The sequence below is a fragment of the Macaca thibetana genome, chromosome 1, assembly GCF_024542745.1.
Source record: "Macaca thibetana thibetana isolate TM-01 chromosome 1, ASM2454274v1, whole genome shotgun sequence".
NCBI classification, from domain to species: domain Eukaryota; kingdom Metazoa; phylum Chordata; class Mammalia; order Primates; family Cercopithecidae; genus Macaca; species Macaca thibetana.
The window spans coordinates 88,824,030-88,850,256 of NC_065578.1; the positions used below are offsets into that span (position 1 = coordinate 88,824,030).

Consider the following 26,227-nt stretch of genomic DNA (forward strand, 5'->3'; position numbering starts at 1 on the left):
CTCTAGGAATTTTTCCCACCTGCTGACTAGGAGGTAAGCCACGACCTAAATTTTTGTCTTGTTCTAGGTTAATTAAGACTGGTGTTAGATTCAGCTCCTAAGGCCTAAGAGAATTTAAGATTGTCTTCTGGGAAGGACACCCAACAGCAGCACTGGAATTGGAAAAAAAAGTGTAGGATTTTGCTGAGTGAGCAGGGGGAAAGCAATGTAAAGCCCAAGAGAATATCTTTTGAACAAATGTCCTTTTCATTTTGGTTTAGAAATAGAAACATAGTAAAAGGAGGCGACTGCTTTCTGAAGGCTTGTAGTATGAAAACAGGCCAACTGGTCAGCGACTAGTTGTCTATCAGTTTCTCTACTCACATACATCTGTCTTTTCCAGACTGCCAGTGCGGAGCACTAGTTTGACTTTGGGTGCTCTTCAAATAGCTGGCATTGATAAGGCATTCCCAGAAGACTGTTACTTAGTAATCTTGTCTGTACATTTTTTCACTGGGAAGAGATTTTCCATACAGAGAGCTGCCAGCTTTCAAGACGTCAGTTTGCTTTTTCATCCTGAAATTGGGTAGGAAAACGGGGAGAAGAAAAGCACAGTTCAGATCAATCAATGAGGGAGAACCCCTCCCCCCATACTCGCTAAATAACAGGTGGTTTTGCTGTGCACCGTCAACTCCTTTATGCGGGAGCTGTAGGCGGGGCATTCCAACTGAATCTCCCCGGAATCTGCCGCTTAGCCCGTCTTGCAGCGGCGGTGCAGTTGGGGATTCCGGCCTGAAAGGAGACATGGTTGTCAAGGGGCTCAAGAGCTTCGTGATCCAAGGATATTGGGTTTTGCTTTTCTCCTTCTCCATCTCCCTCAGTGTATCCCACCGTCCCCTCCCCACCCTTCTTTTAGGAGGCCTTCGCTTCTCCTGTGGAGGGGTTATCTTCATCCTGACCCTGGCCTTCGGAGGAGTTCCCAGAAGGGCTATTTTTAGTGGTGGCTGCTCCCCTCTAACTTACCCCGGGGGAGGAGCTGCGGTGGCTGAGCCGACGCTGCGCGCACAGCCGCCTGTGGTTTTCCGCGAATTGTTAGGGATGAGTGGTGGAGGTGGTATTAGACGCAGCCGAATCCCCCCACGCAGAGCCCGCCAGGTGGGCGTCTCAGGGGTGGGAGTGGCCGCGTCGCGAAGCGGAGACAGGATTTCTCTCCCAGTCCTGGAGAAAGCCCCCGGCGGCGGGCGGCAGCCCTCGCTGGCGGGTCCTGGGCGCGGGGTGGTCTCTGCAGGGGAGGAAGTTCCCGGGCAGCGCGGCCTGCGTCACAGCGGGGCTGGCACCGCGGAGTCGACTCGGCTGGCGGTAGCGACCCCAGGGCCGGGCGCTGGGCGGCGCTGGCTGCCGCTGGCCCAGCTGCGCGCGGGGCGGTGCTGGAGGCGGCTCCGTCCGCGGCCGGGGAGGCGGAGGGGAGGAGGGCTTGCGGGGCTGGGGCGTTAGCTGCGTCCCGGCTGGAAGCCCGCGAAGAGAACGAGGAGGAGGGCGCCGCCGTGGCCGCGGCTGCAGTGCTCTGGCGCTACAAGCCATGAGCAGCGGTCCCGCGAGAGACCCCGCCGTCGCTGGCAGCCGCTGAGCCCGACCCCCAGGCAGCTCGCTGCTCCCTAGGACCCTCTGCAGCCGACACCCTCGCGCCCGGAGGTAAGGGCGGGGGATCCGCGGAGGGATGGAGAGGGGCAGCCCGCAGAGGGCCACCCGCTCGGTCTGCCGGGCGCGCCGCACCAGGACTCGCCCCGCCTCACTCGCGTCCCTGCCTCCCCCCGGCTCTCAGAATGTGGTTGCCCGCCCGGCGTGTGGTGCCGGGAACCATCCGCTACTGCGGCTCAGGAGCCCGCCAACCCCTACCCCACCCAATCCACGCTAGCCCCGGCGGCCGCGCGAGGACCCCAGCCCGGCGCCCAGCGCCGCGCGGCCGCGGCAGGTCGTGCAGACTGGGCACGGGGGCGGGGGGCGGTCCGCGAGGGAAAATGCGTCCGTGGCCGGGGCGATCGTCGTTCTTTCCTACCTCGAAAATCCCTGAGACCCCGGGGCCTATCCTTTCCGGTCTGCCACCCCCCTGCCACCTCCGAACCCTTGAAGTTAGCACTTTTGGGGAGGTAGAGGAATTGGAAGGTTTCTCGAAGAAACGTGAGAGCACCGTGTGCTCACCTGCAGGACTGAAGGGGAGGGGGTTCAGCTCGATCGGGCGGGCCCCAGAAGCCAGGTGTCTAGGCCAGCGGTTGAGGCCAAGACCACTGCCTTCATCCCACGCCGAGGCTCGCTAATCTTTCCCTTTCCAGCTGGTTCCACCAACGAGATGATTAGGGATGGAGTTAGCAACTCAGGAGCGTTAGGATGTGTTCTGTGGACGCGAATGCCTTTCTTTTCTCCCTCAGCCAGTTCTTCCCTCCCCAACCCCCCACGCCTGCCCGGTATACAGCAAAGTCCAAACAGTTTCTTCCAAACCTTGCATCCTCCGTAGTTTTGCGATAGCCGGACACCTAGCCCGCATCCTAATGCGGATATTTCGGAGTGTTACGGCCAAACTTGCCTTGGTTTCAAATTCCTTAAGCATGTTAAAGCCTCAGCAAACGTTAGGAAACATTTTCAGGTTCCCATCCTCCTTAAAGTAAAAAATAAGAACCAATCCATCTTTGTGGGAGTGCCGGCGTTTGGCACGGGGAGGCTTGAATTACCTCCATTTAAAGCAGCCTTTGAGGGAAGGAATAGGTAAAGGAAATTACGGCCCTATTTAAGTCACATACTTCTTTCGCGGTAGTGTGAGAAATGTAGCCTTAACCAACAGTCACATTTCCCGACAGGTATGTGGTGGTTTCCCAAAGCATGGATGAGGCTTCAGCGTGGGCAGGTCATTAAGATGTCATTTAGACGAAAAAGGAGTAAAAGTGGAGTAGTCCTCTTGGTTAGCACAACGCTACAAAATCTCTCTGGCGAGAGCCAATCATTTTTATACATTTATACATTCTGTTTATTTTTAAATAATTTGTTGAAAACCCAAAACATAATCTAAACTGCACAAAACTTGCTCAATTCATAAACAATGTGTTAAGTGTGTAAACAAACATTAAATGTATACAGCTTTAGTCTAGGATATTTGTATTTCTTATGACTCGCTTTAATAGGGAAGGCCAGGGCTATTGGTTTGCTTTCCTCTGGAGTGATTAACAAATTCTGTCTTTGGGTCAGTTTGTTGCCTTTGAGGGGGATGTAGGGCAGTTTTGCAAAGATGGATATTTGCCATGGTTCACTTAATAGGTTGGCCACAGACCGGACTCATCAACCCAAGAATTGTATCAGAGATACCAAGCATATTTAACAATTTTCTTATTAATAAAATCAAGCCTTTATTAATAGTACTAATCTATTATTTCTCAGATTAAGCACTTTAGTGAAATGTGTTTTTAAAAGGGAATGCTTTTAGTGAAAATAATGCGTTCGGAGCTGTAAGATAAATGAATGAAAATGCTGCACTTTATTTCCATGAAGTTTATCTTTTAAAAAACAATACAAAGTTAGAAATATGTTTAACTCCCAGGTGTTCAATTTTTACCAATTTGTTATGATTTTTAATAGTCTATAGTATTATTTATAGTCACCTATAACATTATAATAGAGCAAGCCCAGGTTTAAAATGAAATGAGGTGGAAACTATATTTTGCCAAGAATTGTGTTAACGATTTAATATGGTACATTTCTATAACATAATGTAGCTGCATGCTAGATACCTAATACACATTATCTCAGGTTCTTACAACGAACCCCTAAGGTAGATGGTACCATCTACATTTTACAAAAAAGGAAGTTCAGAGTTTCTGACTTGGCCAAAGACTATACAGCTAAGTTAGTGCCTGAATGAAGTCAAGCCTCCTTAGTCTTAATGATATACTTTTTAAAAAAATTATTCAAAGCTGCTTATTTTTTCTATATAAATTTTTTGTTAACTCACCATAATGACTATATGAGGAAACAGAGATTGTAAAGTTTTCTGCCCAGCATTTTCCGTATAACAGAATTCCAATTCTGAATCAAGGCCATCTGTTTCTAAAACCCATGTTCTTGCCACTGTTTTCTATTAAATGACTGATCCAGAGCTTAACCTTAACGGACAATTTACTCCTGCCCATCAGCTATTATCACTGACATGACAATGATGGTCTCATGGGCTGTAACACACTCCCAAGATTTTATACTTCATTTCTGGAGTGTTGGCTGTATCTCCAATTCCAGATCACTCATGAAAGCATATTACAACTAATGAGGGTTACATAACCATGGAGGTATCCTTGAATCTACTTGATTCCTTTTGAACTATAAATCATTCTAGTTTGGCATGGAGTAAAGAGAATGGCCTCCAGAAAAAGCTGCTATCAAATTCGGACTCTACTGCGCAGTAGGAGTGCAAATGAGCTCAGATTATTCAACTTCTTTGAACCCTGGTTTCCTCTTGTATAATGGGCTTAATAAAGCCTCCTTAGCTGGATCACTGTACGGATTACTTGTAATAGTGCATGTAAAGGACAGCTTCTGTCACCCAGTAGGTGCTCAGTAAAGATAAACACCAGTGTATTGTAGCACTGGTAGAAATTTCTGCTGTATTTCACTTTATGTATATTTTACATGCATGTAGTGATTAGTCATTGCTATCAGTGATTCACTCTTTATATGATTATACAAACGTGTAATCTGATTCTTAGCATCTTTAACTTTTGAATCACATCCTTTTTTGTTGTCTTGAGTCAGAAACATGTATTCACATTCTGTAGTTTTTCCTTTGTTCTTACTCTTTTATTTTATTTTTTTTTATTTTTACTTTACTAACAATATGTCAATGGATCAGAATTTGTATTTTTTGGCAAACATACTTTCCTGTTTTCTGCCTCTCCTGATCTCTTAGCCTTGTATATCACTCAGGGTACCATGACAATGCCAGTCTCTCCCCACCACACACCTCACCCTTGACCAAGTCTCCAACAGCTGCAATTCTGCGTCTCCTACAAGGCTCAGCATAAAAGCTACCTCCCTCATGAGCCTGCCTGTTTCCCTCCAGATCCTTGTCAGTTCACTTATAATTCAGACAACACGTACGCCTCCAAAAGTGCTGGGATTACAGGCATGAGCCACTGCACCCAGCCCACTCCTAACGCTTTTTAAATTTTTTTAAAAAAATTGTTATTTTTCCAGGTAATACATTTGAAAGACTTTAAACTCTTTGATGTCAGGGATTTTTTAAAATTTCTTTATATTTTTGCTTGGGATAATACACAGATGGTTTCTATTTCCTGAATGAGAGACAAATCGGATATTCTTAGATCCTTACAGTAAGTAGGAAAGACACCCAAATTGTTAGTGGCACCTTCTTTGTTATCTTGAGACTTGTTCAACCCAGGCTTCTCCACTAGTTTAATTGGTATTACATTTGCTGGAAAGCTATCATGCTTAAACAAAGCCTTGGACATTAGGTACCATGTAAAATAGCTATGTTTCGTTAATAAATTGCTTCCATGGTAATATAACCTCATTAAGTTGCAAATATACTGAGTATGTCAACCGTATTTGAGTCGTTTGGTAGTTTAGATGGGTCATGGTCCAAATGTACTTCTTTAAGAATAAAATGTACTTGAGGGGAAGGAACACCTACCTCAGAGAAGAGGTTGAGATAATGAGCAAGGAGGATTTCAGACCACTTTCACTGAAAGTAAAACTCAGCATGGCACAGTGTGGAGGCTACAACCAGAAGTGGAGAATTAGCACAAGCAGAAGACCCACTCTGAATATGACTCACTATACATATGAGGGGTAGAAAAATAAAATGGAAGAGGTAAAATAAACGAAGCATAACTGTAATACTTTATGACTGAGGCCTGCTAGATATTGGTCATTCTTGGACTGTAAAAGTAGAAAAGAGACTGTGGGGTCAAGATGGGCAAGAAAGAGAAACTAACGTCGCCTTGGACATCTAGCACAGCAACAGACTCCCACTTGCTCGAGGGCCAGCACAGAGCGACAAGAGTGTAATCTCAGAACTTTGTTTGAAATACATAGTTTGGCAGGAATATATTGAAAATTTCCTAATGATTACAAGATAGAGAATGTCTAAGCTCTTTTCCAATATCAGGTATAAAACACAAAACCCCAGACTACCTACTTAGGAGTATAACATACCATCACAAATTTGAGGAATGCATTTAGGATCATTTTCTGGTATTGGATGGGTGTTCTTTTGAAATATGGTTGTAAGTCTAACATTTGGTGTATCTAACCGAATGTTAATTGATAGAGACAAAGTGATATGGGTTCAGAAAATAGAATTCAGAGAAGAAAAGGAAGAATTGGCAAAATCAAAAAATCAATTTTAAGAAAAATATGGTAAAGCTTAGGGAAGTAACTGAAAATGTTCCAGATGACCAAAGTATTTTGAGTCAAAGAAATCCAGGAGAGCTATATGTTCTTTAAAGACCCTTTCTAAGGACTCAGAAGAATAAAAGCTCTTTCCATACCAGAAGATGTTGTAAAGGTAAACAAGAAGGAAATTAGTTTGTCTAAAACAAAAATCCATCCTAGGGCCGGAAACACTAGAGAGAACATAGTGGAGCTGATTTCATTTCTCAACCTTTTTTTGATTATTAACCTCAGTCTGTGAACCCTTTTTGCGTAAGTTGTAACAACACAGATACACTGTGTTTATGAACTGTGACTCTTTGGTGGATCACAAACCATTATTTAAGGTTTTGTTACCCCGCCTTCACCTCAACCAATTTTTCCTAGGGGCAAGATTGTCCCCGCATTGAGAACACATGGTGTAGCATGATTCTATATGATGTTTAAAATCACAAAAGAGCCATATAAAACTTAAAGACATGAAAAATAGTCAACATATCTATGTATTTTTTGTATGAATATATACAATACCTTAATTTACACGTCCTCTGGAACTAGATTACTTTTTTTGCAAATAAAGCATACTTTATTGACCCTTCAACTGAAATTTATATGTAAAAATGTAAGGTTTCTAGTCCCAATTTTACATTGACAAAATTATTAAATTCATAAAGTTGTCTCTCAAATCCTCCCCTACCTGCATCCTTTTATTTCCTGGAAGGGAAGCCCTCCCTAAACTTCAGACATTCAACATCCTTTATATATTTCTGTTATGCTGGAATGCTGTGGTATTATTCATTCTTTTGACTGATCAATTGTATGAGTATAAATTGGTTTGTCTCTATTAGAGAATTTATGTTTTAAACTGTAATTTTATTTATTTATTTTTTTTTTGAGACGGAGTCTTACTCTGTCTCCAGGCTGGAGTGCAGTGACGCGATCTTGGCTCACTGCAACCTCTGCCTCCTGGGTCCAAGCAATTCTCCTGCCTCAGTCTCCAGAGTAGCTGGGACTACAGGCACAGGCCACCATGCCTGGCTAATTTTTTTGTATTTTTAGTAGAGATAGGGTTTCACCACATTGGCCAGGATGGTCTCGATTTCTTGACCTCGTGATCCACCTGCCTTGGCCTCCCAAAGTGCTGGGATTACAGGTGTGAGCCACCACACCCGGCCTACTTATTTATAATTATGAAACACTGCGTTCCATAGCTAAGAGATTTCAGTTCACAACAAGTAGATCTGTGGGGAGGAGAAGAGAGGGCCTCTGAAGAAATTCTCAGCTTTCTCATGTTTAGCGCTTTGCTCAGGTTCTTTAGGTAGCATGAGCCTATCGTGGCAGCTGTGAGGACTAGAGGAGCTTGTCTCCTTTATATATTGGCTGCTTTCAGCATCTGGAGCCTGGCATGCTCCCTTCCCCCAAAACAACTCATCCCTCATCTCTTCCAGCTTTTATTTAAACCATATTCTTTTCCTTTACCCTCAAACCTCCAGAAATATATTTGTTTTTACACATATTTTCTCTGTTTAATTTTTGGAGCTACACTGAAACTGCCACAAGGGCAGAGGCCATATCTGTGTTGTTCACTGCCATATCTGCAGCACTTGCAAAGTGTCTGGGGCATAGGTGCTCAATAAATAATCATGTCATAAATATTTAATGACATAATTTACAGTAACATTTCTTACCTATTTGGAGTATATCCATTGTCTTTTCTACTATTTTAGATTTTGATGATGAAATTTGAAAGTATACTTAGAAGTCATACTTCTTGATAGGGACATTAAGAGACATGTAAATATTTCTATATGTGATTGAAAAGCAGGAGAAAGTATATAAATAATTATAAATTAAGAGCAAGCGTATAAAACATGAGTTAAGACATCAAAGTAAATCCTAGGTAGCAGTCACTAAATAAACTAAAAATATGAAAACTCATGCATCTTGTCAGTTCTCCTTATGTATTTTTTTTTTTTTTTTTTTTTTTTTTTTTTTGAGACAGAATGTTGCTGTGTTGCCCAGGCTAGAGTGCAGTAGCATGATCTCAGCTCACTGCAACCTCTGCCTCCTGGCTTCAAGTGATTCTCCTGCCTCAGTCTCCCGAGTAGCTGGGATTACAAGCGCCTGCCACTGAACCCAGCCAATTTTTGTATTTTTAGCAGAGACAAGGTTTGACCATCTTGGCCAGGCTGGTCTCGAACTCCTGACCCCATGATCTACCCGCCTCAGCTTCCCAAAGTGCTGGGATTGCAGGCATGAGCCACTGCACCCAGCCTGTCCTTATGTATTTTAAGAACTTATCAAAATCAACAAAAATTACTAACTTGTCTTTTTCAAATATCTTAGAGATTTATGAAAACTAGAAACTGGCTCAAATATCTTTTTAATATGAAAGATATACCCTATAAATCTAACTTCTGGGAAACTACTGTAGAGAAATTACTATGAAAATGGCTTCATTAGCAAAACATTGTCAGGCTAATTTATATTATCTCTTGATATTAGCAAGGTTCAGTATAATATGCTTATCAGTAAAGTTAGGAGATACCGTCCAGCACACATAACTTTCTAGTTAGTGCACTGCTATGTGGATAACTGTGACCAGAAAGTAGTTATCAACGGAGGAAGTAGCAGCTGGAGGTATGTCTGGGTTTGGATGAGTTGGGTGTTTTAGAATTTTGTCTGAGGATCTGGATGGCATAATAGGAAACATGCAGGTCATATTTATATAAGTGACTTTGTGGTGTATAGAGTGCTTGATTTTGAAGCAAGAATTTGAAATGAGTTTGGCAAAATAAAATATATAAAATTAAAATGAAAGGAAATAATCAAAGACAAGCAATTAAATTCATTTAAGGGAAGCACAGGGTGGTACATTGAATAAAACTAAGCAAATGACGTAAATATACTACATTTGTATTTATTTTATTAAATTTGTTACTGTAGTTTCCAGTATTTAGAATAGTGTATGACATGGAGCAAAGGTTTAATAAATATTTGCTGAATAAATATGTTAATATAATGTAAGATAAAGGAAGACAACATGCGATTAGAGCAAAAGTAAGATTATTCCTAAGGGGATGGAAATGCGTAACTACTAAACTGTTAGAAAAACCTTTTGGACAAATAATTTCTGAGCATGTGTTAAAATTTTATTTGTCTTATATGTAAAATATTTGTAGTAGATGGATTCAAAAATTCATTCTTGGGGAAATTTGATAAGAAAAGTGAATGGTCAGATATAGCTAACCTAGATTAAAAAAAATGTGGGTTCAAGGTCACTAGACTTTTCACTGACACCTAACAATTTGACTGGATGGCTAGGTAGCTGGTTTCTAAGAACAAATGTTTCCCTATTAAACTTAATCAGAAAATTGCTTAATTATTAGGAATATGTGTTTCTTCATAGAAGGAGATTGTGAATTCCACCTCACAAATAGGTTCTGTTCCTGATCAAGTTAGGAACTTTTTCTTTTTTTTTTAATAGTCACTCAATTTAGACAGTCTTTGCAGGTCTGTCTTGGTCAAGGAAAAGTCTATCCTTTTACGTTTTTGTGTTAGGGTCATTGAATTTGGTACCTACTCATTAACTTTTAGGAGTTAATCCTAAAATAAGGATTTTAGGATTCCTTATTTACACTTTACATCCAGAGTCACAGTTACAAGCACTATTTATATAAACACTGATAATACTTTGAACTGGTTTTCTATGGCAGGGAAGATTTTCGAAGCATAATCTAAACTAACATAGTGTCAGTGTTATCTACTTATATAGATATAAAGTAGGGCTTCTATATTTCTGTGTTCTGTTCTACTTAGCATGCTTTGTTTTAAAAGGTCCCGCAAGAGGAGCTTATTAATCCATTTAAACGATCTTTTTGTGTGATCAGCGCATTTGCTGCCATATGATATTGCACAACCAGTAAGGCCAGTGAGTTAACATCTTTGTGGAAGCTTTGTAAAATCCTTGAAGTTGTGTTTTTTATTGCTTCTTTCACACTAGAAGTACTTTTTATAGTACTTTCCTCTCAGCTTGTCTACTCCAAGGCCAGAACTCAAAGAGTATCTAATTTATCTCTATCAGATTTTGCCTCTAGTACTTGTAACTGTAGTATCCCTATTTTCTTGATGACCCATTTTACCCTCCTCAGATTCTTATCCTGCTAGATAGTTATATTCCTTACTGCCTAAAAAGTTGAGATTCTGTCGGCCCTAGAGTAGATACCAGACTAGTATCCGGGAGGATGTTCTGTGCATTGCTACAATTTAGGTAGTGTAGCATTAATACCTTAATAGGATTTTTATGTCAAACTGAATTTATCTCTAAATGTGACGCTTTGGGCACAGCATGTTAGAAATTAGGTTTATTCATGGCTGGGCACGGTGGCTCCTGCCTGTAATCCCAGCACTTTGGGAGGCCTAGGCAAGTGAATCACCTGAGGTCAGGAGTTCGAGACCAGCCTGGCCAACATGGTGAAATCCCACCTCTACTAAAATATAAAAATTGGCCAGGCACGGTGGTTCACGCCTGTAATCCCAGCACTTTGAGAGGCCAAGGTAGGTGGATCACAAGGTCAGGAGTTCAAGACCAGCCTGGCCAAGATAGTGAAACCCCATCTCTACTAAAAATATAAAACTTAGCCAGGCATAGTGGCACACACCTGTAATCCCAGCTACTCAGGAGGCTGAGGCAGAGAATTGCTTAAACCCAGGAGGTGGAGGTTGCAGTGAGCTGAGATCATGCCACTGCACTCCAGCCTGGGCGACAGAGCAGGACTCCATCTCAAAAAAATAAATAAATACATACATACATACAAAAGTTAACTGGATATGTTGGTGCACGTCTGTAATCCCAGCTACTCGGGAGGCTGAGACATGAAAATCACTTGAACCCGGGAGGCGGAGGTTGCAGTGAGCCGAGATCAAGCCACTACACTCTGACCTGGGTAACAGAGTGAGACTCCGTCTCAAACAAACAAACAAACAAAAAGGTTTATTCAATTATATACCAGTAGGAAGGAGGATATATTCTATTCTTTTTTGTTGTTTGTTTGTTTTTGAGAGAGGGCCTTGCTCTGTCATCCTAGCCAGAGTGCAATGGCACCATCTTGCTTACTACAACCTCTACCTCTAAGACTCAAGCCATCCTTCTATCTCACTGTCCAGAGTAGCTAGGAGCACAGGCACACACCACCATACCCAGCTATTTTTTGTAGAAACAGGGTTTCATCATGTGGCCCAAGCTGTTCTCAAACTCCTGAGGTCAAGCAATCCACCTGCCCTGCCTCACGAAGTGCTGGAGTTACAGACATAAGCCGCCATGTCCGGCTGGGAGGACATACTAATGAACCTATACAAATAGCTACATTACCAGGAACAGTAAAGGGTCTCAATGTGTATAGTAATGACTGCCATTCTGCATAGTTTTGTGGACTGGGCAAACCTATTTATGTCACATTTTATAGAGAATTGCAGATTCCATGATAGTGGAGTTATCTACAAAAAGTTGTGTTTCTTTTAAGTACAGTAAGAATAAGTAAAGTTTATCTAAATGATCATTAACAAAAATGAGTTATGTTTCTATATGTTTACCTCTTTGAAATTCCATTTTGAAAGGATTATTATGTTCTCCTGGGTATTCACTAGTTTTTGTCACAGCTTTTCCTGTTGTCATTTCATACAGGATATTTTCCTTCAGAGTCATAGAATACTCGAAATTTTGTGAGTTCCAGAATTCTAGAGCATGTGCTCATGCTGTGTAGTATTCTGAGGAATATAGCCTCTCACCCTCTACAACTGGGCTTCTGACATATATGGTACTATTTGATAATATACCAATCAAACATTTGAATTGTGATATAGCTGTAGGCATAACCAATGATCAGAGATGTTTAAGTTACAATTTTTTTGTTTCAAGTTTTTAAAAAATATAGCCTACAAATGCACTGAAATAACCTACTAAATTAAGGATTAGAGATAATAATCTAAGAAGAAAAACAGGGGCTTATCAAATACCTCTCAAAAAATAAAACATCAATGGTGGGATAGCTTTGTATCAATTAATTCCTGAGTTTATAACAATTATAAACTGACCAAAATATCAAACCCCACTGTTTTTTATTTAGTTTATTTATTTATTTGAGACAGGGTCTTGCTCTGTTGCCCAGGCTGGAGTGCAGAGGCATGATCTCCGCTCACTGCAACCTTCACCTCCCAGGCTCAGGCAGTTCTCCCACCTCAGCTTCCTGAGCAGCTAAGACTACAGGCACGTGCCACCGCACCCGGTTAATGTTTTGTATATTTAGTAGAGACAGGGTTTTACCATGTTGCCTGCACTCGCTGCCTGCTGTGGCCTCCCAAAGTGCTGAGATTACAGGCATGAGCCACAGTGCCCAGACAAAACCCCACTATTTAAAGGCATGGGAATGAAACCAAAGCAAGTAGAAATGGAGGGGAACTGATCCTGGCCAGAAAGAGACTCCACTGGATGAGATTTAAATTATGGCTTTTCTCCTGAAACCAGTACCCAGTCCATATGGTCTACAGCTACTAACTCTCATACCTGAGTAGACTGCAGTCATACTGACTTGAAAAGTCTGAAGGTGGAGTTTGAGCCTTGCTCTGTGGTTAGAAAGTGAAGGGGAAATCCTAGGGGGGGAAAGTCACATAAAAGAGATTGCCCCCAAATCTGCATATAAACTCTTACCAGATCTTTGCCTGACCCCAGAAATGCTCATGAGAGGAGTTAGGCTCCGTGTAAGCCTAAACCCCTTAGCAGCAGGAAGCCTAAAATGCTTGAGCAGACATTTTAGCTGCTGCCCACCTTAGAGAAGACAGTTTAGTTTCAGTATAACCAAATTAATGGCCTGCTAAAGCTAAAAATTAGTACTTTTCAAAGGGAAATAATAGACTACAGAGCTTCCATAATATGTCATCCAGAATATCCAGGATAAAATCAGACTAGTAGGCATGAAAATGCACAGGAAATGTGTAACTCATTATCAAGACAAAGTATAGTCAATAGAAATTAACTCCAAGATGATCCAAATGTTAGAGTTAGCAAATAATAATTTTAAAACTGCTGTTATAGTATTGTGAAAAGAAAATATAGTCATAATGAATTAACAGATGAGAACTCTCAGCAAAGAAATGGAAATTATGAAAAAGAGTAAAATAGAAATTCCAGAATGAAAAATCCACTGGATGAGCTTAACAGCAATTGGAGGTAGCAAAGTAAGGAGCAGAGAATTTAAACATGTATCGATAGAAATAATATAATCTGAACAATAGAGAGAAAATGATTGGAAAAAAATTGACTTGCCCCTTCTGAAAGAACACATTTGGGTTGGGTGAGAAAAAATATGTAACTTTTGCTCTCTGGGTACAATATATGGTAAGTAAATAACTTTACAGATTTATTTCTAGAAAAGGCCATCTGGAAAATAATTTTTCTTTTTGAGTTACCAGTTACCTATCCTACTTAGCTAATTCAAAAAAATTAATTTTATCTCAATATGTGTTATTTTTCGTACAAATCACACAGGCCAAACAATGGTGTGTGACAATTTTTGGTGTTAAACGTTAGTTTTTAAAATAAAATTACTAAAGTGGGAGGATCACTTGAGCCCAGGAGTTCAAAACCAGACTGGGCAACATGGTGAGACCCATCTCTACAAAAAATAAAAATTAAAAAAGTTAGCCGGGCATGGTGGCTCATGCCTGTGGTTCCAGCTACTCTGGAGGCTGAGGCAGGAGGATGGCTTGAGCCCAGGAGGCTGAGGCTGTGGTGAACTATGTTTGCAACACTGCACTCCAACCTGGGTGACAGAGCAAGATCCTGTCTCAAAAATAAATAAAATTAATTTTATAAAGCATGTTATGAAATAAGATTATAGTCTTATTTGAATATTATGAAGAACAAAAATATGTTTATAAATCTAATACGTAGGTGAAAACTATTGTGTAAGTATTTTGCCAAAGACTATTCATTAAATTCCTAATTTTAATATTAACCCCTGTCTTAAAATTAATTATCTTAAATTACAATTCAAATTACCATTTAAAATAATACAATTACTGTTCGTATTCAAAGCCTATAAGAGAAATACAACATCCCATGATTTAACATTACTGCAACATTGCCTAACATTTACAACCATTAAAGAACAGACACTAGTTATAATTCATTGTTGGGTACATCTACAGTCTTAAATTTTTAGTATAAATAATAACCAACCATCTGACCTATGAGATAAATATAAGGAAGTTAATATCTTCTAGTTTAATACACATTGTGTCAGAGAACAGATAGGGTGAACCAAAATACATCAATGAATTGTGCAAACTACAATACATTTTTAACAGCTTTATTGAGATACAATATACAAACCACATATTTGTTTACAGTATACAATTCAATAGCTTTTAACATAATTATATAATTGTGTAACTATCACTATAATCTAATTTTAAAACATTTTTATCACCCCAAAAAGTAACATCTATGCATTAGCTATTACCCCTGCTTCTCATCCTCTACTTCTCCCAGCCTCTAAACAGTCATTACTCTATTTTTGTCACAATAGATTTGCCTATTCTGGACAGCTCATGTAAGTGGTATCAAAAATACGTGTTTTTTTCTTCTTTCACTTAGCATATATTTAAGGTTCGTTAATGTCGTGGCATATATCAGTGCCCCACTTCTTTTCTTTGTCAAATAATATTTCATAGTCTCAACATACCACATTTTGTTTATCCATCCATCAGTTAATGGGCATTTTGGTTGTTTTCACCTTTTAGCTTTTGTAAATAGTTTTTTATGAACATTCATGTGTATGTATTTGAGTACCTGTTTTCGATTCCTTTGGATATTCCCCTAGGAGTAGAATTTCTGGGTAATATGATAACTCTGTGTTTGACATTGTGATGTAAATGAGGTATGATTTTTGCATCCTATCCCTAACTAAAATAAAATCGGTGCTAAGGCATTTAACTGTCTTTTTAATGACGTTTAACAAACTAATTTGTCTAAGCATTAATCATTACTGGAATATCAATTGAACTTCAAATTTTATATAATTAATTCAGGGTTGTTTGCAAAGTACTATTAAAGCACTAGTAAATCTCTTTACATTTTGGATTGAAAGTTCTAGTTAAATATAGAAAGAGGTGCTGAAAGCTGACAGGGTAGCTAGTTGCATTTTTGTTGTTCTTGTTCCTTATCCTTAGCGACCTGTACACCATCCATTAACTCCAAACATTCCTTCTGGGCATTTTTCCCCTCTTATTGTGGTGTGTCCAGGAAAAGATACTAAGATTTTCTTAGTCTAGATATAAATAACTGCTATTAGCTTCTGTCTAGAAAATGTGAACTCTGTCTATTTGAAAGACTTCACAGTCATGCTAATTTCTCTCTGGAAGGAAGTAAAGTTATTTTACCTCCTGAAGGTAAATAAAACACCTTTCCTTGAAACATTCTTTCAGGCACTACTCTTTTGCCCAGGGTGGTGGCAGAGGAACTATCTTGACAGGTTGTCGATTCTATCTGTTTAGGTCTATTTAGAGATATTCTTTTAATTCACTGTCACCCAGACTTGGCAGAAATTTCCTTTAACTCTTTCTTGTCACACACCTGTGAAATCACCCAGGCAGATTTCCCCTCCTCTCTTTGTTTCAAAGTGAATTCATTTGTTTAATGAGATGTTCTTCAAAACACAGGACAATCTTTTGTGACCTCTTAACTTTCAGAGGCATTCTAAGCAAGTGAGAAGCTCTCATTCTAGTAGTTGAGTCCTAGGTACTCAAAGGACTCACTGACCAAAAATACAGAATGCTATAAATAACTGTTTACAGATACAGGCAAATGTACAGGAAACCTCTGAACCCATTCCTATAGGATACAATTTTAACTGTTTGACAAATGTAAATACCGATACAAATATATACACAAACCCACTTCAGGCAAAACACAAAATAGCTTAAGATTTCTGTGAATGTTTCATAGGATAATTTGCAGAAAGTTAAACATGACTCTTAAATATAGAATGAACAGTAAAAGATTTATTTAACTCATAAATGAGGGAGCCAGCAGGATGGCAAAACTGGTGCAAAGAGTGTTCAAGGAATTATTTTCGAAAGGAATGTTAGAATAACATTGCTAGATGTAAAACTAGGTAATGTCCTTCAGGGAAATAAAACCCATAATGTTTTGAGTTTTCTTTTCTACCAGCCAAAAATCTACAAGACTGGAATTTAATCAGTAGAAATTAGCAAGTTAAAAAAAAAAAGTATATTTCCCCAAATAATCCATGAGTGAGCCAATTAAATAATTATTCAGTATTACATTGAGAGGATATATTGCTCTGTCTTTCCTTCATTTCCAAGTTTTGGATACTTTTTGAAACAATGTACACTTGTTTATCCTAAATGTTCTTTTTAAGGGCTTTGGTTGTTTCTTAGTAATATAATAAATGTTAAGCCATGGAATGTGTCAAATACAAAACACTGGTGGTGGAAATCCTTAACCTTAGAACATGGGTTCCAGGAACAGAAGTTTTGGGTTCTACACTTCCATACTTACATCCCTCCAATATCAAATACTGCTCTGATTTCCCCCTGGGGGAAGAGTCCTGTTTTAACTCCAACCCCAAGTTCAACCACTTCTTAGAGCTCAAACAGCTCTCCAAGCTCTCAACTTAGATGGCAAGTCATTTTAAGCCCAGTAGAGTGGGAGTCACTTCAGATGGCCATTAGAAATTGACATTCAAGTGCTCAAATTGCCATATCTGAGAAAAAAACAAAAAATCCAACGATCAAGAAGCATAACACAATGGGTAACAATAGCATATATGCCATGAAGTACCTTGATCCGGAGGCTGACAGTAACTCTGTTTCTCTTGAGGTAAGCAAGTCTCCAAGGGAGTTCTGAGAACCATTGCAACAGGAATTGACAAGTTGTGGCCCATGCAGTTTGAGTTAGTGCAGTCTGTTTTGGTATGGCCCACTCGCTGAGATCGGCTTTTCTATTTTTTAAGAATTGTTTAAATTTTTAAAAAAGAATATGCAACATAGGCCGGGCGCAGTGGCTCCCGCCTGTAATCCCAGTACTTTGGGAGGCTGAGGCGGGCAGATCATGAGATCAGGAGATTGAGACCTTCCTGGCTAACACGGTGAAACTCTGTCTCTGCTGAAAGTACAAAAAATTAGCCGGGCGCGGTGGCGGGCACGTGTAGTCCCAGCTACTCGGGAGGCTGAGGCAGGAGAATGGCGTGAACCCGGGAGGCGGAGCTTGCAGTGGGCCGAGATCGCACCACTGCACTCCAGCCTGGGCATCAGAGTGAGACTCCATCTCAAAAAAAAAAAAAAAAGAAGAAAGAATATGCAACATAGACCACATATGATTTATAAACCCTAAGTATTTTCTTTCCCTCCGTTTATAGGAAAGAGTTTATGGCCAGGATGGTCTCGATCTCCTGACCTCGTGATCCGCCCGTCTCGGCCTCCCAAAGTGCCGGGATTACAGGCTTGAGCCACCGCGCCCAGCCGATCCTTGCATTTTTAAAAAAATTGACAAGTTACTTGTTAGTGTTAAAGCTTTATACTAAACTTGCTCTAAGGGAGGAGTTTGTTAGTAGGCTAATTCAGAGATTTGCTCTTGATAGGGACATTTTGTAGTAAAAGAGAATGGTTAGAAAAATCACTAGATTTGACATCAAAAGAAAACAATATTTTGCTAAAGGTCACTAAATTCTTGTTTGACAGCTGGTCAACTGCATGGGTCATATCTGATTTCCCAAAATAAGTCCTAGTGTCATTAAAGTTCATGAGAATCAACTACTGAAGCATTTTATCAGGAGCACTCATTTCTTTCTGAGAGGAAGTTGTAAGTAATATCACACAAACAGGTTTGGGACTATTTTTCTTTTTCAAGGCAATGTAGTATATTTTAAAAAGCATACGCTGGAGTGCTGGGGTGCAGTAAAAGAAAAGTAAAACTGTAGGAATCTTTTGATGCCACTCTAACTCATACCTTGTTGGAATTTAGATACACAATGAAATATGAAGATAAAACACTGGGGAAAGAATCAGAAGACCATCAGAGAGTGGGTTAGAGCATTGAAAACAGGATCTATGTGGGAAAGATGAAAGGAATTGAGATATTGCTGCTAAGATGGGTTCCAGGAAAATGTTAGTAATTACTTCCAGGGGTATGAAAAGGTCTCTAACTGAATCTGAAGAGCAATTTTGCATGTCTTCTGGAAAGAGATAAAAGTGTAACCTGCTGCACAAAGATTTTGGTGGTTAAAAATAATAATTTTCAAGCTTCAAGTAATCAACCTTCTCACAAATTTTCATAGTGGCTGGGTCTCTGGGATGTCTTAAAAATAGAACAGAGTTGGGGCTCTCTGTCATGGGTTTAGTGTGGTCTTGCCTGAAGGTTTAGTCAGATAACCCCTTGTGATCAGTCTTGCATTATCATTTAAAACCACACTAGGTACAAGGCTCTCAGTGATGGATCAAAGGAAAAATAAAAGAGGACCACACTGGGTGCAGATCACCAGATCCACTGGCTTTCTAAGGGATTAAAAAGAAAGCCACTCTCCCAGAGGACTTACTCTCTATGACAGAAGGACAGGATAAACAAATATACAAGTGGCAAGTTATGGGGCCGCAATATCACAGGAGAAGGGGGAAATTGTTGCAACTATATAAACATCTGGAAAGGGACACAATTAAAAATACAGCTCATAAGGCAAAGATCTGGAGGAGGTGAGGAGAGGCAGATATCTGCGGAGAAGAGATCTGAGAAGAGGGGACAGCAAATATAAATATGTTCCCCTGGCATGAAGGAGGAACAGCAAGAAGGCCAGTGTGGGTGCAGGGCTCTGCGCAATGGGGAGAGTGGTTATTAAGAGAGGGTGCTGCAATGGGGAGAGTGGTTATTAAGAGACGGTGCTGTAGGCTCATGAAGTGTCCACCTCTACTCTGAATGAGATGAGGAACCATTAGAGGGTTCTTAATCTGACTTGAGTTTTCAAAGGATCACTCTGGCTGTGGTATAGAGCAATCATTAGCCAACCTTTTGGTTTCAGGGCATTTGTACTCGAATTATTGAAAACTCCAAAGAGCTCTAACCCATAAGAGCTCAGAAATGTAAATTTGATTATTTATTTATTTATTTATTTATTTATTTTAAAATACTAATAGTTCCACTGCATGCTAACACAAGTAACATATTTTTTGAAATTATATTTTCCAAAACAAAAGAATAAAAAGATGTCAGTGTTTAAGTTTTTGCAGATGTCTTTAATGTCTGGCAGTCTGTTCACTGTCATCTATCATTTAGCCTCTAGAAAGCTTCACTGTGCATTCACAAGAAAATGAATTTAAAAGGCCAATAATGTTTAGTATTCTTGTGAAAATAGTTTTGACCTCGCTGATTCCGCAAAAAGGCACACTGTGAGAAGCAATGGTAAAGAGTAGACTAACTGTAAGAGACAAGGATGGAACCTATTGTAATAAACCAAATGAGACATGCTTGCGCCTTGGGTTATAGCAGGAGAGGTAGGGAGAACTGGTTAGATACTAGATAGATTTTGAAGATTGAGCCTACAGGTTTTGCTGACAGGATAGACCTGAATGTAAGAGAAAAAAATTAAAAATTGACTCCAAGGTTTTGACCCAGAGGAACTGCAAAGATGGATTTTCTATTAACTGAAATATGGATGGTTGTGGAAATAGCAGATTTGGGGTGAAATGAAGAATTATTTTGGACTTGTTAATTTCAATCCAGCAGTATCACTACTAGGTATCTACCCAAAGGAAAAGAAATCATTATATCAAAAAGCTACCTGCACTCGTGTGTTTATAGCAGCATCATTCATAACAGCAAAGATATGGAATCAATCTAAGTGTCCATCAATGGATGACTGGATAAAGAAAATGTGGTATATATACACAATGGAATATTATTCAGCCATGGAAAAGGATGAAATCATGTCTTTTGATGGATAGACATGATAGAACGTGGATAGAACTGGAGGCCATTTTCTTAAGTGAAGCAACTCAGAAACAGACAAATAGTGCATGTTTTCACTGAGAAGTAGGAGCTAAATAACGTGAACACATGGACATAGCATGTGGAATAATAGACATTGGAGACTTGGAAGGGTAGAAGTGGGGAGGCAGGTAAGGGATGAGAAATTACTAAATAAGTATAATACACATTATTCAGGTGATGGTTACACTAAAATCCCAGACTTCACCACTACCCAGTATAGCCATGTAGCAAAATTGCACTTGCACCCTTTAAATTTATACAAAAAAAGATAAATGTCTACTAAACATCCAGTTGCAAATGTCAAGTCAGCAGCTGGATATTTAAGTCTCAATTCAGGGGATGGATGTCTTACTGCCTTTATATTCCCCAATACTTTTTAAGGAGAGAATACATAAAAATAAATTTTCTGCATCCTTCTATGTCTGAAATACACTATTCTATTCTCAAATTTGAAAGTTAGTTTGGTTGGGTACTAAACTCTACATTGACAACCACTTTCACTAAGAATTTGAAGGCTTTTTACAACTATTTTCTAGCATACAATAATACCATATTGTTGGTAAAAAGTGTAATACTGATCTGATTTTTGTTTCTTTATATGCACCCTTTTACCCTCTCTGTTTGCTGCCTTCTGCAAGCTTTTAGGATCTTCTCATTATCTCCAGTGTTCATGAGAGTATGGGTCTTTATTAACTCATTGTGTGCTAGCACTTTAGTAAGCCTTTTATTTATTTATTATTATTATTTTTGAGACAAGGTCCTGCTATATTGCCCAGACTGGATTTGAACCCCTAGGCCCAAATGATCCTCCTTCCTCAGCCTCTTGAGTAGCTGGGATTACAAGCATGAGCCACCATGCACAGCTAGTCAGCCTTTTTAATATGAAGTCTCATGTCCTACAGTTTGGGAAAATTTGCTTGCACTCTCTTCTTGATACCTCTGTGTTCATTTTCTCCTTTCACTCTTTAATTTCCATTATTCAAACATTGAATCTGGAGTCTGTATATTATTTTTCCCTGTCTGTTTTTTTTTTCTACTTTAAGATTTATTTCATCAACATTATCTAACCTTATATTGATTTTTTCATTATCTTATTTTTAATTTCCAAGTTTTTTTCCAGTGTGTTTATTTTATAAATACAATATCTCCTGCTAGGTCTCTGAGAATATTAATTATAGTTAGGAAGTTTTTAAATGTGAACTCCTGCTCTCTGCTTTCCTTTTGGTTTTAATGTCTTTATTTGTTCCTTTGATTGTCTTATTTATATCTGTCTTTCAGTTGGAGGCATTCTTCAAATGACTGATGATCTATATCTGTATCTTCAAATGTCTTAGTCTGTTTTGTGCTGCTGTAACAGAATACCAAGACTGGATAATTTATAATGAACGTAAAATTTTGGGCTTACAGTTCTGAAGGCTGGAATTCCAATATCAAGGTGCGGGCATCTGGCGAGGGCCTTCTTGTAGCATTTTCATATGGCAGAGGCATCACATGGTGGAATGGCAAAGAGAGAGCTAAAGAGAGCAAGAGCCAGAGGGGGCAAATCCACTCCTAAGGTAACACTAATCCAAGCATGAGGGCAGAGCCCTCATGACCTAAACAACTCTTAAAGATCTCACCTCTTAATACTATTATGATGGCAATTAAATTCCAACATGAGTTTTCTAGGAGGCAAACATTCAAACCATCCCATCATATTTAATAGTGAGGCATAGAAAGCTGATTGTGAGTTCTTTGTGAATTGTAGAACTTGTCCACTGAAGGGCATCACAATAGGGTTATTAGGTCATGAGCAGCCTTTTTGTTGTATGACTTCCACTGGTATGTCAGTGCTACAGATAGAGCGTTCTAAATTCAAAAATCTAAAATCTGAAATGCTTCACAATCCGAAACTTTTTGAGTGCCAATGTGCTGTTCAAAGGCAATGTTCATTACAACATTTTTGGTTTTAGATTTTCAGATTAGGGATGCTCAATCAGTAAGTATAATAATCCTAATATTCCAAAATTTGAAAAACTTCAAAACACTTCTCATTCCAAGCATTTTGGATAAGGGATACTGAACCTGGATAGAATTACAACTCCTAGTATCTCACTGCCTTTCAAGGGCACATCTAAGTTATCTTTATTCCCCATGCAACCCAAAGTTAGGGGTGTGTGTGTGTGTGTGTGTGTGTGTGTGTGTGTGAGAGAGAGAGAGAGAGAGAGAGAGAATGTATTGATTGGACACATACAGGTGTGGCAGTGTTGTGAAAATGTAAAGATATCAGGATAGTAGGACTTGCCCAATATATTGTAGTCAAAAGTGGAGTTGGTTCTAGAACATTGGACTTTTAGTCTAAGGTTCTTTCTACAACTGTTGCTCCTCTTGCTTTCCATCAGTGCCTTTATCAGCATAAAACAGATTTTGTGCGTATTTCAGGAATCTGGGAGTAGAGTTTCAAGCACTCTGCTTGAAGGATCAAAATTTTGTTTAATATCTTCTGTTTTAACTTTTTAAAAGCACAAGAATTTTGCCTTTGATTCTATATCCTTGTTTGTTGGTTTCAATGTAACATTTTCTTTTTCCTTTTTTTTTTTTTTTTTTTTTTTGAGAGAAGGTCTTGCTCTGTCACCCTGGCTAGAGGCTAGAGTGCAGTGGCATGATCACAGCTAACTGCAGCCTCAAGCCCCTGGGCTCAAGCAGTCTGTCTCAGCCCCCCAAGTAGCTGGAACTACAGGTACGCACCACCACACCTGGCTAATATTTTAATTTTTTGTAGAGACAGGGTCTTAATATGTTGCCCAGATAGGTTTCAAACTCCTGAGCTCAAGCCATCCTCCCACCTTGACCTCCCAAAGTGCTAGGATTACAGGCATACACCATCGGCCGGGCCAGCATTTTTTTAAATCCAAATATTTGAGTAAAGTCAGTGTACCAGGAAAATATGCTCCCCCTCCTCCATGTGATATGCATTCAGCTACTCCAGTGGGAAAGCCCTGCCCGTGTGACTAAGAGTTAGGTGAAGAGTTCAAATGCTGTCAGAGAGATTCTCCATCTTCTCCACACACGCGCGCGTGCACGTACACACGCATGCATGTGCACACACACACCCCCCATACACAATGGTGACTTGAAGAAAGGACATTCTTTCTCTCTCATAACAGTCTTAACATAGTCATGTGGATCTGTTACTGTCGAGGACTTGGCCTCCTTATGTCTTGGTATTCTACCCTTGCTAACATGTATCCCTTACTTGTCTGTTGAAGATGATTAGTACTAAGCCTGCATCCCATCTCAGAGGTGGGGAGGAAGGTATATGGAAGGCTCATTTAAGGACACAACTCCAAGCTAAGTATATCTTTTCTGGTTATATGCCATTGGCTAGGACTAAGTTCCACACCATACCTGCCTTCAAGGGAGCTGGAACATGTACTTTATTATTACATAAGAAGGAGAGGCCGAATACTGGAAAACAAGCAGCTGTGTCTCTCACTGTCATGCTGCCATCTTACAGCTAGAGGTACAAAGAGCACAGGGACATTGTAGTAGCTCACAACAAAGATTCAACATGAGGGCTCTTTCAGTGACCTTTCCTGAAGATTATATGACTCACCTTCCAAGAACTCTCCCTTGAGGGGAAATGTTGATCCCACAGATTGCAGCTAGTTTCCTCAGCCTCAGCTGCTAACCATCCTGTAGACCCTATAAAGGCAGCTGTGTTTCTGGATGGCAGTGGTCAGAGGACAGCCCTTCCATAAGCTGGTGATCTCCACATCATCACGTCTAACTGCCTGTCAAGTGTGGGGTGGGGATGGGCCCTTGCTCTTAAGCACCTGTTCATTAACTTTATCATTATTGCTCTTAGCTATCAAGGCTTTCTTAAAAATTGGGTCATGCTCCAGAGATGCTAGGTACTGAGTAAGCTCAAAGAGTCACATAGTCAGTGGGGAATCTAGTGGAAGTGTGCATTTGAGACCTCTGGGTTTCCAGGCATGTAATTCAAGAATTGGGGCAGGTTGGCATTTCACAGAGTTTTGTTTCTATATATCCATGCAACAAGCATAGGTAACACATGGAGTTAGAAATAATTGATTGGGAGGAATTGGCCTGTCTTGAGGCAATGGAAAAAATAGCAAATGTTTTCAAGAGGACCCCACAATTTGGGGGTACTGTCAGGCACTTTCCATGAACAGCAGATATAGTGGAACATACAGTAAATTGGATTTTTCAGAATCCAGAAGATTCCCAAGAGAGAAGCCTAGGTAATTTTCTTTTTTTTTATTCAAAGTTTATTAAATAATACAAACACTGTTCTAAAAAGCAAGAAGTCAGGAAATATTTTCTTAATTAAATAGTGTAGTTGACAATTTTCACACTGACTGCCAGCTGCTTTTCCAAGTGTGCATGATTCAAAGAGGTTAAATAACCTGCCCAAAGTCACTAGGCTAGTAGCCACAGAGCTAGATTTCAAACCTAGGTCTTTCTGGCTATAAAACATACATTGTAACTATTTCATTATATTATACAAAATGTTGAGTAGAGATGACTTCCTTTGATTTTTATTTTTTAGATTAATGTGGCCGCTTATGACTAAACTTAGAGTTCTGGAAATGCAGATATTCAATGAGGTAGTAGTATATACATCTAAGGTAATAACAGGAGTCTTTTTTGTTTGTTTTACTGTTGACATATATTGCCTTGGACTAAGGACTTCATATCACCCTAAATGTACACAACTGTAATCAGTTCATAGGAAAAGAATTTGTACAAACTACCTTTAAATTTTGTATTAAAATGCTATTACTGTATTGTTGGTATCCTAAATAGGAACATATCCTGTCTTTATGATGGTTTGCCTAACGTGGTAGTGGGCTTAGTAAGTAGTTGCCATTGTGGTTTAGAAGATGCTTAGTATGACTGGGTGTGGTGGCTCACACCTGTAATCCCAACACTTTGGGAGGCTGAGGAGGACAGATCACAAGGTCAGGAGTTCAAGACCATCCTGGCCAATATGGTGAAACCCCGTCTCTACTAAAAATACAAAAATTATCTGGGCGTGGTAGCGCACACCTGTAGTCCCAGCTACTCGGGAGACTGAGGCAGGAGCGCTTGAACCCGGGAGGCAGAGGTTGCAGTGAGCCCAGATTGCGCCACTTACTCCAGCCTGGGTGACAGAGTGAGACTCGGTCTCAAAAACAAAACAAAACAAAAATAAAATAAAAAATAAAAAAATAAAATAAAATAAAATAAAGAGATGCTTAGTATGATGAAAAATTACTAAGAATTTCTGAAAATTTTTCAGGAGACCTATTCTTCAAAAGACGGGAAAAAATTTTAAACCTGAACTGGAGTCATGTACATATTAGAGTATTTTATAAACAAAAACATAGTCGATGAGATGTGTCATTAATGTTAAGCAGCGGATTTACTTCCAGAGGATCTCAGGAATGAAGTGTATGACTGTGTGTAACTTTACATTTACTCAACTGGATTAAGATTTTTTTTTAATTGAAATATACCATGCTTTCGAAAAGCCCCCTTGTGCCACATCCAAGAGCAGAATAGGCTCCTTATATAAGAGAACCACAAATCTTGAAAACAGCAGTTTTCCTTGATGTTCTTTGGCCACACTACTGTTTGGTTTAACTAGCATTTCTGGTATTGGAGTTGTTTGAGTCTCAGAATGACTTTGCTTAGAATTTTTATATTTCTGCCAGACCTCTTCCTGTTGACATACTTGAACTGAATCAGAATTATTTGAGTGATCATCATAAGCAT

The 26,227-nt window shown here is 39.7% G+C and overlaps 1 protein-coding gene across 1 annotated transcript in view; it reads left to right on the forward strand.

Moving 5' to 3' along the window:
* The first annotated feature begins 1,434 nt into the window (after nt 1-1,434).
* Nucleotides 1,435-26,227, forward strand: part of LRRC8C (leucine rich repeat containing 8 VRAC subunit C) — a 96,668-nt gene continuing 71,875 nt past the window's right edge. The window contains exon 1 of the mRNA XM_050806424.1: nt 1,435-1,671. The gene's annotated coding sequence lies outside the window, so the exon portion shown is untranslated. The remainder of the gene's footprint in view (nt 1,672-26,227) is intronic.